Source organism: Panthera pardus, unplaced genomic scaffold (assembly GCF_024362965.1).
Source record: "Panthera pardus isolate Hobbes unplaced genomic scaffold, ASM2436296v1 HiC_scaffold_2, whole genome shotgun sequence".
NCBI classification, from domain to species: domain Eukaryota; kingdom Metazoa; phylum Chordata; class Mammalia; order Carnivora; family Felidae; genus Panthera; species Panthera pardus.
The window spans coordinates 126,515,798-126,534,619 of NW_026526765.1; the positions used below are offsets into that span (position 1 = coordinate 126,515,798).

At 49.0% G+C, this 18,822-nt stretch overlaps 1 protein-coding gene across 1 annotated transcript in view; it reads right to left on the bottom strand.

Moving 5' to 3' along the window:
• Positions 1-18,822, bottom strand: part of SLC25A48 (solute carrier family 25 member 48) — a 164,214-nt gene that overhangs the window by 116,039 nt on the left and 29,353 nt on the right. Inside the window, exon 2 of the transcript XR_002073205.2 lies at positions 8,083-8,235. The gene's annotated coding sequence lies outside the window, so the exon portion shown is untranslated. The remainder of the gene's footprint in view (positions 1-8,082; positions 8,236-18,822) is intronic.

The window sequence follows — 18,822 nt, forward strand, 5'->3', positions numbered from 1 at the left end:
TATAAGCTTTAATATTCCTCGGAAACGCTCTCCCTTTACATTCCCCATCTCTTCCCTGGAACTTCTCCAGAGGGCTCTGTGACTGGGTTTCATGCAAGTTTCCGAGCTCACAACTTCCTTTCGGTCATAAATCACCTCTTACACACTCACTTTTTCCTTCTCATTGTTCTTCGGTATTAATAGCCCCAAATCCCGGGAGCATTTGAGAACTGTTCCAATTTTGGTCAGAAAATCAATTTGGAAACTAGTAGTTGGCTTTGCTCAGACTTCCAATCCTTCTGAGAAGGTCAGTTCCTACAGATTGGCCAAAACAGGGGCGGGGGGCCTGGCCTGATAAACTTGCCTGTTTTGAAATTCTCACCATTTTCTCATGAAATGCTAGATACCTTGGTGTCGATGTTTTTCTTTTAACTCTGCCTCTAAAATTAAAATGTTAATTCTAAAGGGAGAGATTAAAAAAAAAAAAAAAACTAATGCCTTCTGTTGTGTGATCTGATAGATAATTTTAAAAACTCACTCATTTCAGGATAGGTCAAAGCAGAGGAATGAATATGAAATTGGCTTCTGTTTGTTAAAAGATTGACATTATTTTCAAATTCTTGGAAATATCTTTCCCCTAGATATGTTCTGCAACCTCCCCAGGCAGCTGACCTTGGGCAGGGAAAGTGAGAAGGTGTCAGATCTCATCAAATGCTGACAAGCCAGGGCTCCCCCCAAGATGGGAGCAGAGATGGTCTGCCAGCTAATGGGTCTGCCCCCATATCAGACAGCAGAAATATGCACCGAGGGATACAGGAAACAGACCACTGGTTGGGTTTCCTTGGGAAGACAAAAGAGGAGGCCTTCACACATAGCACATTGGCTTGAGTGGTCTGCATGCCATAGCAGAGCGGGAAGTAAACAAGGCTCAAGCCTACAGGCTGACACCTAGCCCAGTGAGACTCGGCAAGGGCACCACATTAGCAAGCAGGCCTCCTGGAGAAGAAAGGCAGAGGCACGGTGTCCACCAGCTCCCCCAGGACCACCAGCCTCCCAACTCCAGAGCTCAGCTTGCCCAGCATCCTCTGGCCTGACCCAAGGTCTGCTAGACACACCCTCGGGTTGCAAACTTGAGCCCGAGCTTGAAAGGCATTACCTTCTCTAGCTCCTTCAGCCCTTATCCTGTCCTCTGATATCAGAGTCAGGTTTTTCATCTTTCCCTACACAGCTGATTAGAGCCCAGCCCACGGCCACCCACTGTATGTGCCCCTGACTGATCCCCAGGCCAGTTCGTGTGCCATGACCACCAGCCCCCACCTCTCATCCAAGCGTGGGGCTCAGGTAAGGCAGGGATGAATGATTTATTTACGAGTGGCTCCCTAAAGCTCCCTCTCTGAGATGTCATCAACATTTCAAGAGGCTGATAAAGTCTCCTGCTCTGGGGAGGGAGGCTATTAATCTATTCATTAGTGTGAGACAACGTCTCTTTTGAACCTGATATGTCTAATTGTGGAAGAGAACAAAGCCTGACAATTACAGCCAGAGACAGGCAAAGAGCATCTGCTCCCATGACGTCAGGACTTCCTCCAGGCAGCTCACAAAGCGCCGAGTGCTCCCGCCTGCCCCCACCGAGTGGGATCCCTGTCGGGGCAAAGTGATGATAACAGGTAGCTAACATTGACAGAGGCCTTGTGTGCGTGCACTAGCTGACTTCATTCCCACGACAGCACTGAGAAGGGAGTAGTTCTGTCTCCATTCTACAAACGAGGGAACTGAGGCTCAACAGGACGAAGTAATCTGCCTGGAGCAATACAGTCCGTAAACGGCAGAGCAGGGCTGTCCCTGCCCCTGGCTCCCAAGCCCAGGCTCCTTCCACCACTCTGTGTCTGTCCCTGGACAAGACTGCGGTTCGGCACCTGACGCCCAGCTCTGGGAGGCCTCCTGGCAAGCAGCTCTAATCATGAGCAGGGAAGAGCCCCAACAATGGGTTCCCCAGAGGGCATTCCAGGTCTGTGCTGGGTGAGATGGGGTGCTGCAGGCTAGCCAGTCAGCAAGAACCCAGAGAGGCTGGCCTGGCTCAGAGCACCAAAGCTGACAATCAGATTCAGGTCCACGGCCCCAAAATCCAGCATAGCTTGTAACACGTGCCTCCAAAGGCTTCTACACCAGTTTACTAACAAATTCTCATATCACTAATCTCTGAATGGCTGGGACATCATTTTGGTCATAAAGAGAAGGTTTGTAAAGTACTCATGCTCATTTATGGGTAAGAAGTTTCTCTCTGCCGGGCTTGAATTTGACCCTGTGGAGCCCAGAGACCTCTAATTCTAGAGAGGAGTTAGTGGTGTGGGGGTGGTTCTCCAAGCTCAAGGACCACATGCTGCCTCCCCGGTGGAGGTGGGGGCGAGGACTTGCCTTCCATCTCTCATCCCTGGGCCTCCAGCAGCCACAGCAGAGACGGGCCTAGCGCAGGGCTCTGAACGAGATGCATGCGGTTGTTCATTGAGAATGCCAAGCCTATTCTGCCAGAGAGTTAATGCTCCTGGAAGCAGCCCTCAACCAATGACGGGTGGTGGCATGGTGAACAGTATCTCCAGCTTCTTCACTGCCCAGCATAACTCTGAGGCGTGGTGTGCACCATCTCCCTGCCCACCCCAGGGGGACCGACATTCAGTTACCCACAGGAGGAACTCCTGGATTATGTATGCTGACGTGGTGTCCTTCCCTTCCCTCCTCTGGCTCACATCACTACTTCTCCTACCAGCACCACTCACAGTAAACTACTCGCGCTCCAATCCTGGTCTTGGGTCTGCTTCTGGGAGAACCGAGTCCAGCCCCAATCCAGAGGGTCCTCTCCCCCTCCAATCCCAGAGAATCTCCTTCATGCCTCTCTTCTTAGGATGCACAACAGAAACTGGGCACCCAGGCTGTGGAGACAGGCCTGGGTGTAGACCTCAGGAAGGTTCCTTATACTGTGTGATCCTAGGCACATGAGCTTACCTCCCACAGCCTCAGTCTTCTCAAAGGTAAAGTGCACTGACAAGAGCGTGGGTGTGATAGGTAGGCATGAAATGAATATGCACTATGCCTTGCATGTGCCGAGTGCTCACCAAAGGGCAGCTGCCACTATTACTTTTTTCTTTTATGTTAGAACAACCCAAGGACTTGTCTGCCCTCTGTCCTCATGCTGTGACTTTCTTAAGACCAAGAGCATTTCATCTCTGCCTCCCCCCTCACAGTTAACACCCAATTATACACTTGTTGCATTAAGTTGCTCTGCCTAATCTTTGCGTTACCTGTTCCTGAATGAAAACATGCTAATAATGCTATGTTTTTTCGGGCTCGGGGAACAGAGCCCTAAAGCGCTTCCTGTTTGTTGACTTCTTCAGCGCTTGTGTGCTGCTCGGTGTAAGCCCACAGCCGGAGGAGGCAGCTGTGAGTTATCTCATGGGTTATGATTTCACTCTTCATACATTAGAATAGTTAGAGCATGTCTCACATGAGGCAGCAAGGACCTCAAGGACAGCACCTGTGTTTATCCGTGTCCATGCTCCTGTATGCCAGGCCCGCGGTAGGTGCTCAATAAATATCTGCCGTTTGACTGAAATAATCTGATAGGAACATGCCAAATAGCACCGGAGAGCTGCTCTGATGACTCCCATCGTGACGGCTGGATATGGCCAGAGCCTGATGAGGCTGATATGGGAGAGAAAAATCTTTTGAGAATTAGAAGGTGATAGATCATCACTAACTTTGGTAACTTTGCCCTCTGAGATACGTTTCATGGATGTCAGGTTACATTTAACTTTTCTGGGTGTATAAAGAGCTTATATTCAGCTTTCAAGCCACGGGTCTTGAAGCCTCTCAGTTTAGAGACTCCTTCCTGAGTTTTGATGATTTGGCCATGATGATAAAAATCTCTGGCCCCTTGTTAGCACTGGTAGTGGTTGTCGGAGATTGTAAACACCTGATTAGGAATGACCTCAACCACATCGTGACTGCTTGTGAGGTGCTTCTGTGCTTGGGAAGGAGTCGTCACAAAGCCCGTGCGCTTAGTTCCACAGGTGAGACTAGGGCCATCCTCAAACCTTGTCAGAATCTGCAACTGCCCATAAACCAGTTCTCAACCCTGGCTGCCTGTTGGCATCCCCTGGGAGTCTGGGACCGACTCTGACCAATTAGATCAAGGCCTCTGAGCATGGGACACAGTACGGGGATGAAATGGATTCCTGGGTGCCTACAATGTGCAGCCCGGCAGAGTTACGAATTCAACCAATTTCCTAGAAAGAAGCAGACAAGAAAGAGCCAGTGAGAAGTTGGAAGGAGGATAGCATGAAGTGGAAGTACCCAGGATATCAAAAATTGACAGTGAGAAGAGAGCAGAATAGTGGAACTCCAAGAGAATTTTAAAAATGCCTCTCTACGCTCCCTGGTGTATGGGACACTCCTCAGCAGAGCACTCGCCATACTGAATTGAGCCCATTTTCTCTATATTAATTTTAGATCAAGAGCTCCTGGAGGGAAGGAGCCAGGTCTGATTTATCCTTCTGTCTCTGATGCTGGCATCGTGTTGAGACACAGGAGGAGGTCATGAAACGCTGGAGAGTGAGTAAAACAACAAACAAGACTTCCCCTCATAAACGCCCTGAGGATGTTACTGTTTCTAAAGAGACGATGAAAGTGCTTTGCTGACGGGACACAACTTGAAAACAGCAGGAGTTTTTATGACCAAGTCTTCATTCAAACACATTCATTTGGTGCTCGCCTCGAGTACCAGATGCCAGGCAGAGTGCTTGTAGGAAAACACAGTTGAGGATGCAGATACGTGGCAAGGGCATGGAGGCTCACAGGGGAAAACACGGGGCATGTTTCAGAACCCATGAGACTTGCTGATGCATGGGTGCGTGGCATGGGATGGAACACAGCAGGAGCAACGTGCGGTTCCACCTACCCCCCTTGAGGAGCCAGACGAGGTGTGACACCCACTAGAAGGATTTCCTTCCCAGATGATTACACTTGCTCAAAATCTGCTCACAGGGCTGATATTCTGTTTTCTGGGAAACCCACTCATGGTAAGCTCCTTCCCGTTACTGTGGACGAGCACGGCACCATTACAGCTGCACCTGCCGCCCCAAATCCTTCCTCCCTTCACTGGGGTCAACACTCTCGGTGCCCTCGCTCCTCCAAAATCCATGGTTCCGGGGAGGACAGCTTTCCCTTTCCTGATAAGCAGCACTTAAAATCCCCAGATCACTCATAACTCTCAGCTGGGCTCCTAAACAAGGAAAGTTCCTGACCCCAAACTGTCCCTCTCTGATGTCCTCAACAACAGGCTTCCATCAGAAATCAGAGCTGGCCAAAGCCCTCGTGTCCCAGAGTAAGGGCCCCAGATTTCGGCCATGGCTGTAAGTTGGTCCCTGCATCCAGAAGTTCTCCCAAGACCACAGGAAAACATCTGAGGAACAGAGGGATCTAGGCCAGGAGTGATTGGAATTGGATTTCAATCCTCACTTCCAACCTGCTGAGTTCTTCCTGAACATAAGCTCTTTATGTGAAAGATATCTGAAGACGGGCGATCACTGGGGTATTTTACTGAAAAACCATACTGCTATTTCCTGGTCTAAAATGCACAGATTACTGAAAATAGCCCTTGAATAAATGGAAAAGTTTTCCTTTCAGTGGTTCAGTGCACTTTCAAATAGAGTCTTGCCTGGTCCCAGAGGTAGGGGCTGTTTCCTCTCTTTTATGGATGGGACACTGAGATGGGGGAGTTATGAGAGCTGACTGTAGTCCCAATGAAATGGTGGCAAAGCAGGTCCAAGATCTCTATGTCCTGGCTATTCGATAGAAGGACCTTATGTCACCTATAGTCAGCCTCTGTCGCCAATTCATGGCTCATGATGAACGTCAAGTACTCATGAAGCCCAGACACAGCTGGAGTCTCACCAAACAATGATGGCACCACAGTGGGTTTCAAGCACTCTGTGTCTTCAAGGAGTATACGCAGTAGAGGGGAAGAGAAAAGTACCCAAATAACTACACTACAGAGCAGAGTCTGTTAAATGTCCTGTGAGACTGTCAAATTGTAGGACTCTGAAGTAGCATGAGAGCTGACCTTCTGTCACACTGGGACAGGAGAGGTCTAGTGGAAGGCAGCTCAGAAGGCTTGGAAGCAGGACTTGAGGGTGGATCAGATATTTTTAAAAATATAATAACAAGAGCATTTAAAAATATAATAGTAAGACTTGTTTATGTCAAAACCAGTCACTCATAATCCCACTTCCCACAGCAGGGGAATCATTCCAGATTGGTCCACGCCCACCATTGGGATTCATACATGTTCTGGGCATGCGTGGAGAGCTATGGGGCAGGCCACCAAGAGCCTGTTGGGAGAGCATCAGGCAGGACACACTGGGTCAGTACCAGAGCCAAGGTGGTCAGAATGAGGAGTCTGTCATAGTCTCTGTCCCTTGGATTGAGTCCCAGCCCAGCCTTCCATATCCACAGCTTTGCAGACAATATAAAGAGACAGTGTTGCCATGAGGGTGTCCCCAGATGCAGGACCTCCAGAATCAGGACTGGATCCTGCTTGGGGACTTGGCTGCTTGGCAGGTGCCTCGTGTAGGGGCATCTCCTAGCCTGACAGGTGTCTGAGTCTGGGGTAGATTCCATGGGAGAGGCAACTCGTCTGTCATGGGATTCTTTAGGGGAGCCAAGGGAGCTTAAGCATTCCCAGGAACCTCTGGGGCCAGAATCCTACAATAACAAGTGGAAGTGAAAGAAACTCAAATGGTTGGTTCTATAAAAAGTAGCCACATTTTTAACCCCCACAAGAGTAGCCCAAGGAAACATAGCTTACATAACTATGTTCATATTCTATTCAAGTCCTTATTCACTTGCATATATAACAATTACAGTGCATACTTTTCTATAATTTGCTTCTTCAAATTTATCACCAAATTACAAAGTAGGGGTGGGGAGATATGGATGAAGGCTTTCCATGTAGATAAAACAAAATGGCTCTCGATCAGTGGTTCTCACCAGAAGGCAATTTTGTCTCCCAGGGGAAAATCAGGCATCAGACAGTGTCTGAAGACATTTTTCACTGTCACGACTGGGGAGGTGATGCTATGGGAAGAGGCCAGAGATGCTGCTACACATTCTACTATATACCGGAGAGCTCCCCATCACGAAGAATTATTATCTATCTCAAAACATCAAAAATGCTGACATTGAAAAACCCTTATCTCTGGGTACAGAGACCAGAAAGTATTTAATTATTTGAGTAATTGGGAGGCCTGGGTAGCTCAGCTGGTTGAGCGTCCAACTTCGGCTCTTGCAGTTTGTGGGTTCAAGCCCCGTGTTGGGCTCTGTGCTGACAGCTCAGAGCCTGGAGCCTGCTTCAGATTCTGTGTCTCCCTCTCTCTCTGCCCCTCTCCCACTCATACTTTGTCGCTCTGTCTCTCAAAAACAAACATCATAAAAATGAAACAAAATAAAATTATTTGAGTAATTGTAAGTAGCACAATTTGGAAGCTGGCTGGCGGGGGGGGGCGGGGGCGGGGATACACTGAAGCTGCCCCCAGTGGGTACTGGGAGGAACTAAATGTATAGAGAGGGACCTGGGGGACATCCAGGCAAAGACCCTTCACGGGCAGAGGAGCAGAGTGGTTGCATGGGCTGGGGAAACAGCTGGTAAAATCAGTGCCATGAGGCCTCAGGACCAGATGAGGCAGGTCCAAAGACACAGGACAGCAAAGATGAGGGAAGCTAGGGGAATATGGCACCTATGCCCTCCACAGGGAGGGCTGGAATGTAAACTTGGGTCTGCTGGCCCCCAGCCAAGGGTTCTTCCCACTGGCCGCATCACACTGCCCCAGGACCACGTAGGTCCATGAACAACCCCTTGTTGGACGCAGGCGGGCTGGCTGGAGCTGCAGTATCACAGACACAGAATGACGATTAACAGTTACCAGAACAGAGAGAGTCTGGTGTCATACAGAAGCTTTCTTCTTTCTTCCAACATGAGCTGCAAGCCCTCTGGGGGCCATAGCAACTGCTTCTGCACAGAGGCTTTACATTAAACAAACAAATACTGCTTACCTCCTCCAGAGAAGCTCTTGGTGGTGCCTCCCCAGAGGGGAGCTGACGTGGTGGCCAGGGGGCTGCTGGAAACCTGATTTCATGAGCTGCAGGTGGCACGTAAACATCAGAAGGGATGGCCGCTCTGCATTCCTAGTGAATCCAGACATGCACCTGTAGGTAAGCACAAGATGATGTTTTTTCCCCTTGAAGAATGACAACGATGGAAAGGCCTGACAATACCTTTGCCACGGCAGGGTGGGATGGGCCAGATGGATATGTATACGCTGTAAGTGGAAGGAGTACGGTGGTGGGTATGATCTTCTGGGAGGGCATACCACCTGTCAAAAATAAAAAGGCACTTAACCATTTGCTCAGGCACCCGTCCCAGAGAATGCTCACTGCAACCTATAAGGTTAAAAACGTAGACAGAAATGAAACGTTCATCACTAGGGCACGATTTGACTCCACTGTGGCGTGTCTGTGCTGTTGTACGCAGCTGTCAGGGAGAGTGGGGCAGGCCTCCTTATTTGCTGATATGATATTCAGGATTTATTCTAAGTGACAAAAGCAAGGTGCAGTTGTGAGACCATGTGTATAGTATGACTCATCACTGTTTCTCTATTAATATACGTCTTGCGCCCATAGAAATAGCGCTAGGAAGACACACACCATGTGCTGACTGTGCTTACTCCCGGAGAACAGGTGGGCATGGAAGGAAAGGAAGGCAGCACTTTGAACCCGATGGGCTTAGGTGCCATTTGCTTTTTTACAACAAGGCTATGTCACTTGTGGGATTTAAGGCTGGGATGCTGCCATTCCAACTTGCCTTGAATGGAAACAGCCCAAGGGAGGGAGGGAGAGATGTGTGTGTGTACCACATGGTCGCATACTTCTGATTGAAGCCAATGGTTGGGCTCGGGTCATTTCAACGAGGCATTTCTGGAACAGGCTGGAAAGTTCTCAGATGAAGAGAGGGCTTCCTTAATGGTTGGTTCATCAGGCTAATGCACTCCTCCAGCTGGCTGCTGGCCGCCGGGGGCAGAAGCAGGCCAGCACACATTGTTGACACCCCTCTCTAGGGAGTCCAGACCAGACTCACGACCAGCAGCTCTTCATGCACAGCCTGATGGGACCTGCTGGGCTGCAGGGAACTTGTAAAATGAAGATCAAGAGCCCACTGGGGACTGCCACCTCCAGTCACTTTGCACATCAGTCTGTGACGGATGTTCCCCGTGCTGACCACTGCCAGAAGCCAGCACCCAGATTGTCGCACACATCTCATCACAGAAGCCCACACATGCGGCCCCAGGAAGCCACTACATGGCTCTCACCCTGGGTGGCAACTGAAAAGACAGACCTCGGTGTGGGTGGTCACTGCCCAGCGACCCAGGGAGTGGCCCAGCTCCGCCATGCCTGGGGACTGTGATCTTTGTGGAATGGCAGCCAGGAGGCCAGGATCAGCCTTTCTTCTCTCCATCCCTTCTCTTTCTATTTGTATGTCTCCTTTTTCCTCAGATCTCATCTCACTGGAGAATGCTATTCAGCTGCAGACTGTATTAATTCCAGCCACTTCACTGGAAATATCCAGAAGACTGATATGCTCCCAATGAGATCTGGCACTGCCCACCCCAGTGGCATGATGCCAGTGGTCCGTGACAACATGCCAGCAGCACTAGGCACTGTGTAGCCTCTCTCTTGACCCACTTGTCTTGACCCAGAGCACTCCACCTCCCATTGTTTCTAATCCTTCCAGCACAGGACCTCCTGCCTCATCTTCCTGCTTATTCTCTTGTTGCAATCCATTTCAGTGTGAATGAGGGAGGTGAGGGAGTCCCATCGGTTCCACTCTTCCCAGCACTTGTGCCCTAGGACATAGTATCTACTCAAGGAACAGCTCTGGGAAGACAAGCAGTCTAAGACTGCACCTCAAAGCTGAGGCTCGGTCCTGTTTCTCTTATTGTAGCTTCACTCTTGGACCAGAACTGGCCTCCCCACGTTCACCCTAGTTCACAGAGCAGGACTAGACATGCAGCCTAAGGCTAAGTCCATACAGGCCAAGGGCAGTCTGAAAGCCGTCCCTCTCCAAGGTCTGGGTGAGAGCCAAGTGGCTAAAGGCCACAAGGGGCAGCCAGGCACAGAGCCCTAATGCCAAAGGTAATTGAGAGGTTTTGGATGAGAAATTCAAGGCTGAGACTTTCTGGAAAGAGCACCAAGGGGAGAAAGACAAAAACTCAGAGCTACACACATAGCATCCATGGAGCCCAAGGCTAGGGGAAATCATATCCCAACACTGTTCTCTGCACACTCAAAGGACAAGGAAGCTGACTTGTGGTTTTCCTTATCCCATAGCTCATGCCCAGTGATGGCTGCCATGTGCCATAATACTGTGGAAGAGTCTGCATTCCACAAACACGGACTCTCACAAGTCTGACATTCCCCACAGGGACCCCTGCTTCATCAGCATTAGATCTGATCAAGCCTGGGTCTCAGCTTGGTCTCTGTGGTTTAAGAGCAAATGGAAAGGAAAATCCACACATTTGGATGTTGGCTCCAAACCAACTAGTGTGGTCACCTGCGCATGCAATGCACCTAGGCTTAGAACTGAAGAGTGAGAGACGAAAAATAACAGGATTGGTGACAGAAGAAAGTGGATGGTCTCTGCATCACCTCTGCAACACTCACCCTCGGAAAAGGGCATCCGCCACCACCATGAGTGCAAATGCCCAGTGAGGAGGGGCTATGCTGGACTCTCCTGGAGGGTGGGGTGTGGACACATGTTTGATGGACAGGAAAGTGGCCGCTCCTGAGATGGGGGGGGGGGGGGGGTGAATTACTTTCCTAAGGCTGCTGAAACAAAGTGCCACAAACTGGGTGACTGAAAACAGAGATGCATTGACTCACTGTTCTGGAGGCCAGAAATCTCCAATCAAGGTGTCAGCAGGACCATGCTTCCCCTGACCTCTGTAGGGAAATGATTCTTTGCCTCTTCCTCAATGCTGATGGTCTACTGGAAATGGGAGACACCTGGCTCGTAGCTGCATAATTCCAATTTCTGTCTTTGTCGGCACACGGCTTTCCACCTGTGTGTCTCCATGTCTCTATTTTCATCTTGTAGGGATGTCAGGATTAGTGCCCCCCCCCCACTCCAGGATAACCTCATCTTAACTAAGTACATCTGCAATGACCCTATTTCCCAAAAAGGTCATTTTCTGAGGTACTGGATTCCAACATATTTATTTTGGAAGAACATAATAAAACCCACAACAGAGGTGTTGAATAAGACAGTGGGCCAGAGGTTCCATGACTGTCAAGATCCAGTGTCCTGGGGGCATGGCAGGAAGACGGCCAACCTTCAGGAGAAAGAGCTACATGGAGAGGCAGGACCCAGGACCCAGGCATCTCAGCCTCGGCAAAAATCTGATGCTCAAACTGGGCACGGAAGTCGTGACCCTGCCCACGCCGGGCCTCATGTGCTTGGACAAGATGGCCATTGAAGGCTGTGGACCAGCACACATTCCCTGCGGATACCGGCCAAAGTGGCTTGAGAGCACACAGCCCAGGGTAGGAGCCCCATGGGGACCGAAATCAAATCCTACAACTACCAAGCTCTGGCCTTGAAGTCAAGATTATTCTGATTTAGAAAAAAAAAAAAAAAAGGGAATGTAAACCTAGTTCTTAAATCCAACTCATGTGGTGATTTTAAACTTATAGTAAGTTCTCAAATTTATAGACTATAAACATAATCACACTCTTATTTCCATGTGTCACCCAAGGACCGACCCTCAGGATACAGAAAACATGAGTGAACATGGCAAACAGGGTCAGAAATGGACAGAAAGAGGCCAAATGTAGGTGTCAGCAGGGAATAACGATGAACCTGGAGAAACCAGTGTTGGTCCAGATCCCCTCCCCCCTCTAAATCCTTGCAGAAAAGAATATTAATAAAACATAACTCCAAATCCGATCCTGGAGCAGTAACAGAACACCCGTGCCAAACTTCACAGCCGTGGGAAGGACGTATGTAGCTGAGCAATCTGTGGACAGCATTTCTCGGCTGAAATTCTTGAAAGCTCATCGTGCTCAGGCCAAAATGCTCTGGAAATCAAGTCCCGTGGAAAATGCAAACGTTATGAATTGCACATGTGGCCACAAAGCCAGCCCTGCCGCTCTGAGTGAAAAGATTTGCACAGAAATCTGTCCCCACGCTGAAGACCACCAGGGCTGAGGTAGAGCATACCAGGGGTCCCAGAGAGGATAGGAGACTCACTCAGCCTTTGGGATTTTCTTGGCAAACTCCAGAAACTACAAGCAGAGGTCTGTACTGGAGTCAGACGTGATAGACAGAGGGGCCACTTCCCTTTGCCTGAGGGGGCGTCCCTGGAGAAGCAGCACCCGAAGGGCCAAGTGAGGGGCAAAGTGAATCCTTCTCCAGCTACTTACCCTCTTTGTCCCTCCCTTTCCTTATCTGTGAGTCGAGGATCACACAGAACTTGCCTCGTGGGGTGGCTGGGAGGGTGCTAGGGATTCATATACATGAAGCTCTAAGAAAGCGCCTGACCCTTCAGAACAGCCAACAAAAACCCTCACCTGCAGCGAGCATTCCAGCAAAGCTGAAGTTTCAAATCTCTCCCTGAAGTTGCTTCTCTTCCAGCACCCCTCCTAAATTTTCATTTTTACTTTATAGATCTCAGATTGCCTTCCCACTTTGTCTCCCAACAACCTCTTCCCAATCTGGAGAGCTTCCCGCTCCCTGTCATAGGATCTAAGGACAGGAAAGGCCCTCCTCAGTCCCTCAGCTTCCGCCCCTGCCCCAAGGCAGAGCTCTGTTCACACCGACTCCGACAGATGGTTGTCGTTTCCAGACAGGAAATATTTATCGAGCATCCACTCTGGGCCAAGCCTTGTGTTCAGAGCTGCTAGGAATACGCACAGGAGTGGGGTGGGCTGAGCTCCCACAGTCTGTGTCGGGGAACTGGAAATCAGGACTGAATGCTGCAGTCTTGAGGCAGAATTTCTTCTTCTCAGGGAAACCTCCATTGTTGCTCCCATGGCCTTCAACTGATTGGATGAGGCCCACCGTTATTAAGGGTAATCTCTTTTACTTAAAGTCAACTGATTATAGATGCTAACCACATCCAGATCAGTGTGTAATTAAATAACTGGCTACCGTAGCATCACCAAATTGACATATAAAATTAACCATCACACACAGGTTCATTTGTCCTTGCTTTCTCCACTTCAGGTCCAGCTTTCTCCCTGCCCACCAGTTCTGTGACCTACAGCAACCTCAGGCCCAACATGCGATGCAGGGAAGATAGCTTTCCGCTGATGCACTCATCAGCTCCCACACTGGCATTCACTCTTCGTCCCTAAAACAATTCCATTTCACTCATAAGAGTGGGACTTTATACCCTGCCTTCCCCTCGGATTTATTCAATTTATGTGCTCATGGGTCCCATCCGGACAGAAGTGGCATACCTTGGAACTGTCCCCAGAGTTACCCAGGAGGATGTCACAGAGACTGCTCACATATAGATGCCTTGCTAGCAGCATTTCCGCTACTCCAGATGCTTCCAGAGAAGATGCCAGAAGAAGATGCTGGCCACTCGGTGCTTCTGGCTGCAGCACACTTACAGGAAGTGGCAGCTCAAGACCGACCTCTGCAGGGGCTGAGTGCTGGAGAGAGTGTACCTTCCAAGAGCTTGGCACGTGAGATACACTAAAACCGGGAAGAGGAGGTCTCTTCCTTCTTCACGTCCCCTCAGGGCTCTGTCCTGGTCAGATGTAACAATGTGAGAGCTGGCAAAGAAGAACCAATTGTGCAAAGCCCATGCCCACCCTCCATTCTGACAGAGCCCGAGAAGAGGGGTAGATTTGGAGCTGAGAAGCAATAAATTGAATGAACTAGCACAGTCCACTCCTTCGGCTGCTCAGTTTCCACCTGGGCACTTCTACACACACTTGAACTTCTACGTAACAATGAAACAATGCTGTCTTCTTTCCATCTAATATGATACAGCTGTCTTCCTTCCAAGTGAGGAGTTTTTCACACTACCCCAAAAGGAAGAGACCCGCAGTCCTAATGGCCAGTGGCTCTAGCACCATAGCTATATTTACTCCTCAAATCCATCACCGACCCAATGAATAATCTGTCACCTAAAGACTACACTGTAAAGTTAACCTTCAACACCTTGTATAGAAAATACAAATGGAAAGAGAAGAAATTAGTTAGCATATACAAATACACACACACACACACACACACACACACACACACACACACACACAATAGACAAGTGAAAATATGCAAAGCTAATAAGAGTTCTATAGAGTGTAACTGGTCTTGAGGCCAGAATTGCCCTCTATGGCTTTCTTCCTCCACCAACCATTCTGTGCTTCTCCCACTCTCACTCAGGACCTCAGCTGCCTGGGTGTTTTACTTGGCAGAGGGTCTCAACCCTCAATTCCTGAAGAGTCCTTAGACACCTTGCCTGTTTTTAGTTGCTGAGGTTTTCCATTAACCTCTGCCACTGGGCATGGCAATACAGCAAGGAGCCCCAGAGAATCCCTTGGGTTCCAGAAATACTCTTCCTTTCTTCCATTGTGCAGCTGCAGCCCAATTATCCTGGGTAATCAGGATCAATCACTCTGGCCAGAAGGCCAACTCCCTTTTGTTGATTCGGTGGCATAAGGAGCCCAGACCAGCAAGGTCTCATCTTTCCACTTCATGGAATCACATCTGTAGCCCATGTGAAGCATTCTCCACTTGGGGACTAAAACCTACAAACCAGCAGAGCTCATGGACATCTGAACAGGACGCAAAAATTCTGGGTGTGGATCACTGGGCATAAAGAGTGAGAGATGCAACTCCCATTTCTACCCTTTGATTCCTGGCCCCATGTATTCTGACTGTTGTGGAGACAGCACCATATTGTGGTTTGTGACTCAAAGCATATACTACATCATGTAAGACAGAACCCCATCCTTTCAGGATGTTGTTTTGCAAAAGGCACTACAACGGAGTCTCAGGTAAGTCACTGCACCTTCTAATGAACCCAGCCACATCCAGTTAATGTGGTTAAGACCCCTTAATTCCATGGAATGGGCATCAGCCCACAGCTACACTTCTTTGCTAAGAAATGGGCTGCTGTTCAGAAGCAATGCTATGGATGGGGTGTCTGGGTGGCTCAGTGGGTTGAGCATCTGACAGGCTCAGGTCATGATCTCAACATTTCGTGGGTTCAAGCCCTGCGTCAGGCTTTGTGCTGACAGCATGGAGCCTGGAGCCTGCTTCCAGCTCTGTGTCTCCCCCTCTCTCTCTGTCCCTCCCCTGTCATGCTCGCTCTCTCTCTCTCTCTCTCTCAAAACCAAATAAACATTTAAAAAAATTAAAAAGAAAAAAAAAAGAAGCAATGTTATGGAGAATGCCATGGTGGTAGATAAGGCATTCTGTGAATCATGGATGGTGGTGCTACAGACACACTATGTGCAAATCCATACGTAGAATATATGTCTATTCCAATGATGACAAATATCTGCCTCCTTCATGACAAAAAAGTCCAATGTAATCAACATGCCACTAGGTGGCTGCATGGTTACCCCAGGGAATGATGTTATATCAAGGGCTCAGTCTTGGTTTCTGCTGTAGGCTCACTAGGCACCTAACAGCAGTATAAGCACCTGTACTGCTAAGCCCCTGAATAGCCTCCATGCCTGCCACCATGGCTCCTTTGTTCATGGGCCCACTGAGCGAGCCCTGGAGTGGCTGGGTAAAGAGGTTGACTGATGTCTACAGACTATATAATTTCGTTCACCTGCTGATTAACCTTCTTCTCTACAGCAGAAACCCTTTGAGCATTCATATGAGACACAAATATCTTCACAGTTTGTGTCTATTCTTAGGGAGGTCCATCCAATACCTCTTTCCCCAGACTTTCTTGTCAGTAATCTTCCAATCATGTTCCTTCCAAGTTCCTGACTATCCAGCCAAACACCATTAGTAAGTGCCTATAAATCTATGTAGATCCATACTTCTAGCCATCTCTCAATTCACACTAGTGGACAACCAAGTGTATTGTTCAACGTTCTGCCATAGGACATGGATAACTCACAGCAATGCAAATGGAAAAAAAAAATCAACATAAAGAATTATTAATAGAATATTGGATTAGATTAATAGGAGATTAATGGGGACCTGGGTAATAAGCGTTAAAAAGAAGTCTAAAGAATCCAAGAATATTAGGTATATAGGAGCAGCCTCTACCCGTAGAATGGAGATAGTGTCCTAGTGACCAAGGGAGAGCCTCCTGCCTGATCAAGGACTGGGATTCAGACCTCAGAGAGGGCAGAGCCATGGCGCACTGGAGGTCACAAAAGCCAGTAGATGCCCTACCACTGGGACTTGCCAGGAATTTGCCCCCTGGGATGTTAGGAGAAGGTGTCCACAGGGAAGTGCCATAGTCCAGAATTCTCCATAAAGCCACCTGAGAGAGTGCTGAAGGAGGCCATTCACAAGGAGATTCCCTGGCTGGTGGCATTCCACTGGGAAACTTCCAGAGAAGGTGCTGGGAGAAGCTGCTAGCCACTGGGTACTGCAGGAGATCAAGACACCACATCTGCAGGAGCCAGACACTAAAGAAAGGTATCCCCTAAAGGAGACTGACACAGCAGAAACCATATGCTCTCAGGACCTGAGCACTAGACAAAGCATGATTGGCAGGAGTCTGGTGAATGAGGCTCATGGAAACCAGAAAGAGGAAACTCCTTTCTCCAGTATCCCTCAATGTCCTCTCTTGACAAGGCTTAGAATCATGTCAGCTGGCATGGAAAAATATTTACAAAGCCCATCTCCATTATCACAGAGCAGGCAGATACAATGACTTTGGAGCTGAATGGCAATAAACTGAAAACCGGCATGGGGTTGGGGAACACTAGGAGATGGGCTCAGAGAGGATGGTAGGAAGCAGACGAACACATGCAGGGCATTTTCTATGCATAATCTGAGCAATAAAACTCTTCATCAGAAGACAGGGCCAGAGTAATCAGGAAAGACTGCCAGCAGGAGAAAGACTGTGACCTTCCACCACCCCAACAAGATCATCAGCTCAACCCATGGGTAGAGGCTGCCTGAGTGTTTTCAGTTCTGTTAAAGTCTAAGCAAACCACGCTTATAAAGCAACTTCTGTGAGTCTGACTTTGACCTGGCAGTCTTGTCTCATTTCCCCAGGACCTGGCCAAGGCCAGGCTAACAGTAGGTGCTTAATAATCAGTGACTTTGAGAGTTTTCCAGCTCCATTCCAGCAGCATGTAACCCCACTTTACTTCAGGGTCATCATTTGCAGACACAGCAGTCTCCCTATGGTCCCAGTTAGTTCCTGAGAAGTCACTTTCTGTCTGGAAGGCTCCTTCCTCCCCATGTGAAGGAAGTGTCACCCTCAATTGCTCTCCTGCAGCTCTGACCTCCTGGGTGCTGGGCAAAGTCCCTTCATCCTATAACTGAGAGAGTTTGGAGTATGGTGATGGAAAGAGGAGAGGGGAAGAGCGGTCCTTGAGATATCTTGGTGCTGGACACAATTTTGGTCTCTTCAACCTTTGCCCTTTGTAAGTCAGGCTTTAAGAAAGAGAAGTGAAGGGGCGCCTGGGTGGCTCAGTCGGTTGAGCGTCCGGCTTCAGCTCAGGTCATGATCTCACAGTTTGTGAGTTTGAGCCCCGCCTTGGACTCTGCACTGACACCTCAGAGCCTGGAGCCTGCTTCGCATTCTGTGTCTCCCTCTCTCTCTGCTCCTCCCCCGCTCATGCTCTGTCTCTCTCTGTCTCTCTCTCTCTGTCTCTCTCTCTCTCTCTCAAAAAAAATAAATAAACATTAAAAAAAAAAAAAGAAAGAAAGAGAAGTGAAGAAGCAAACAGCCCTCTGGGATCCCGAGGACTTTGTGTTAAGGAAGACTGGTCACTGCACTCTTGATCTTGTATTGTCTCCAAGTTGTGGCCTTGATTTCATAAGTATCTGTGTTCAGGGCTCCCTAAGTGAAAAATATCTCGGACAATGAACATTCCCAGAGAGATCCACAGTCTTCTCCAAGGCTTTTGAGATCTTGGATGAACTGCTCATATATGCTCTCCCCCCGCTCACCGCCCTCTGCTGCTCTGGCTCACCCATAACCTCCCCCAAACAAGTCAGATCCAACATGCACTAAGTCCGTGCCTAAATGGCCATTATCCTTCTCAGCTTGGCTTCAAGAGGGTGTCTAGGGCACTACCCCTAGGGGTCACATAGGAGAACAGAGTCCAACCCCTGGAAGAAGCAGAGCGGCTAGGGCAGCAGCTGCTGATGGTCTAATGAGCTTCTCCAAGTCTAATGAGCAAAGGAATCACCCTGGGATCTTGTTGAAATGCAGATCCTGATTCAGAAGGTTTAGGGAAGGCCCAGGCGATCTGTACTTCCTACAACTTCAAGAGATGCCAGAGGGGCACCTGGGTGACTCAGTTGATTAAGCGTCCGGCTTCGACTCAGGTCACGATCTCGTGGTCCATGAGTTTGAGCCCGGCATTGGGCTCTGGGCTGATGGCTCGGAGCCTGGAGCCTGCTTCCAATTCTGTGTCTCCCTCTCTTTCTGCCCCTCCCCTGTTCATGCTCTGTCTCTCTCTGTCTCAAAAATAAATAAATGTTAAAAAAAAAATTAAAAAAAAGAAAAAAGAGATGCCAGAGCTGCCAACCCATGGACTATACTTTGAGTAGCAAGGGTCTAGACTATGTGGCCT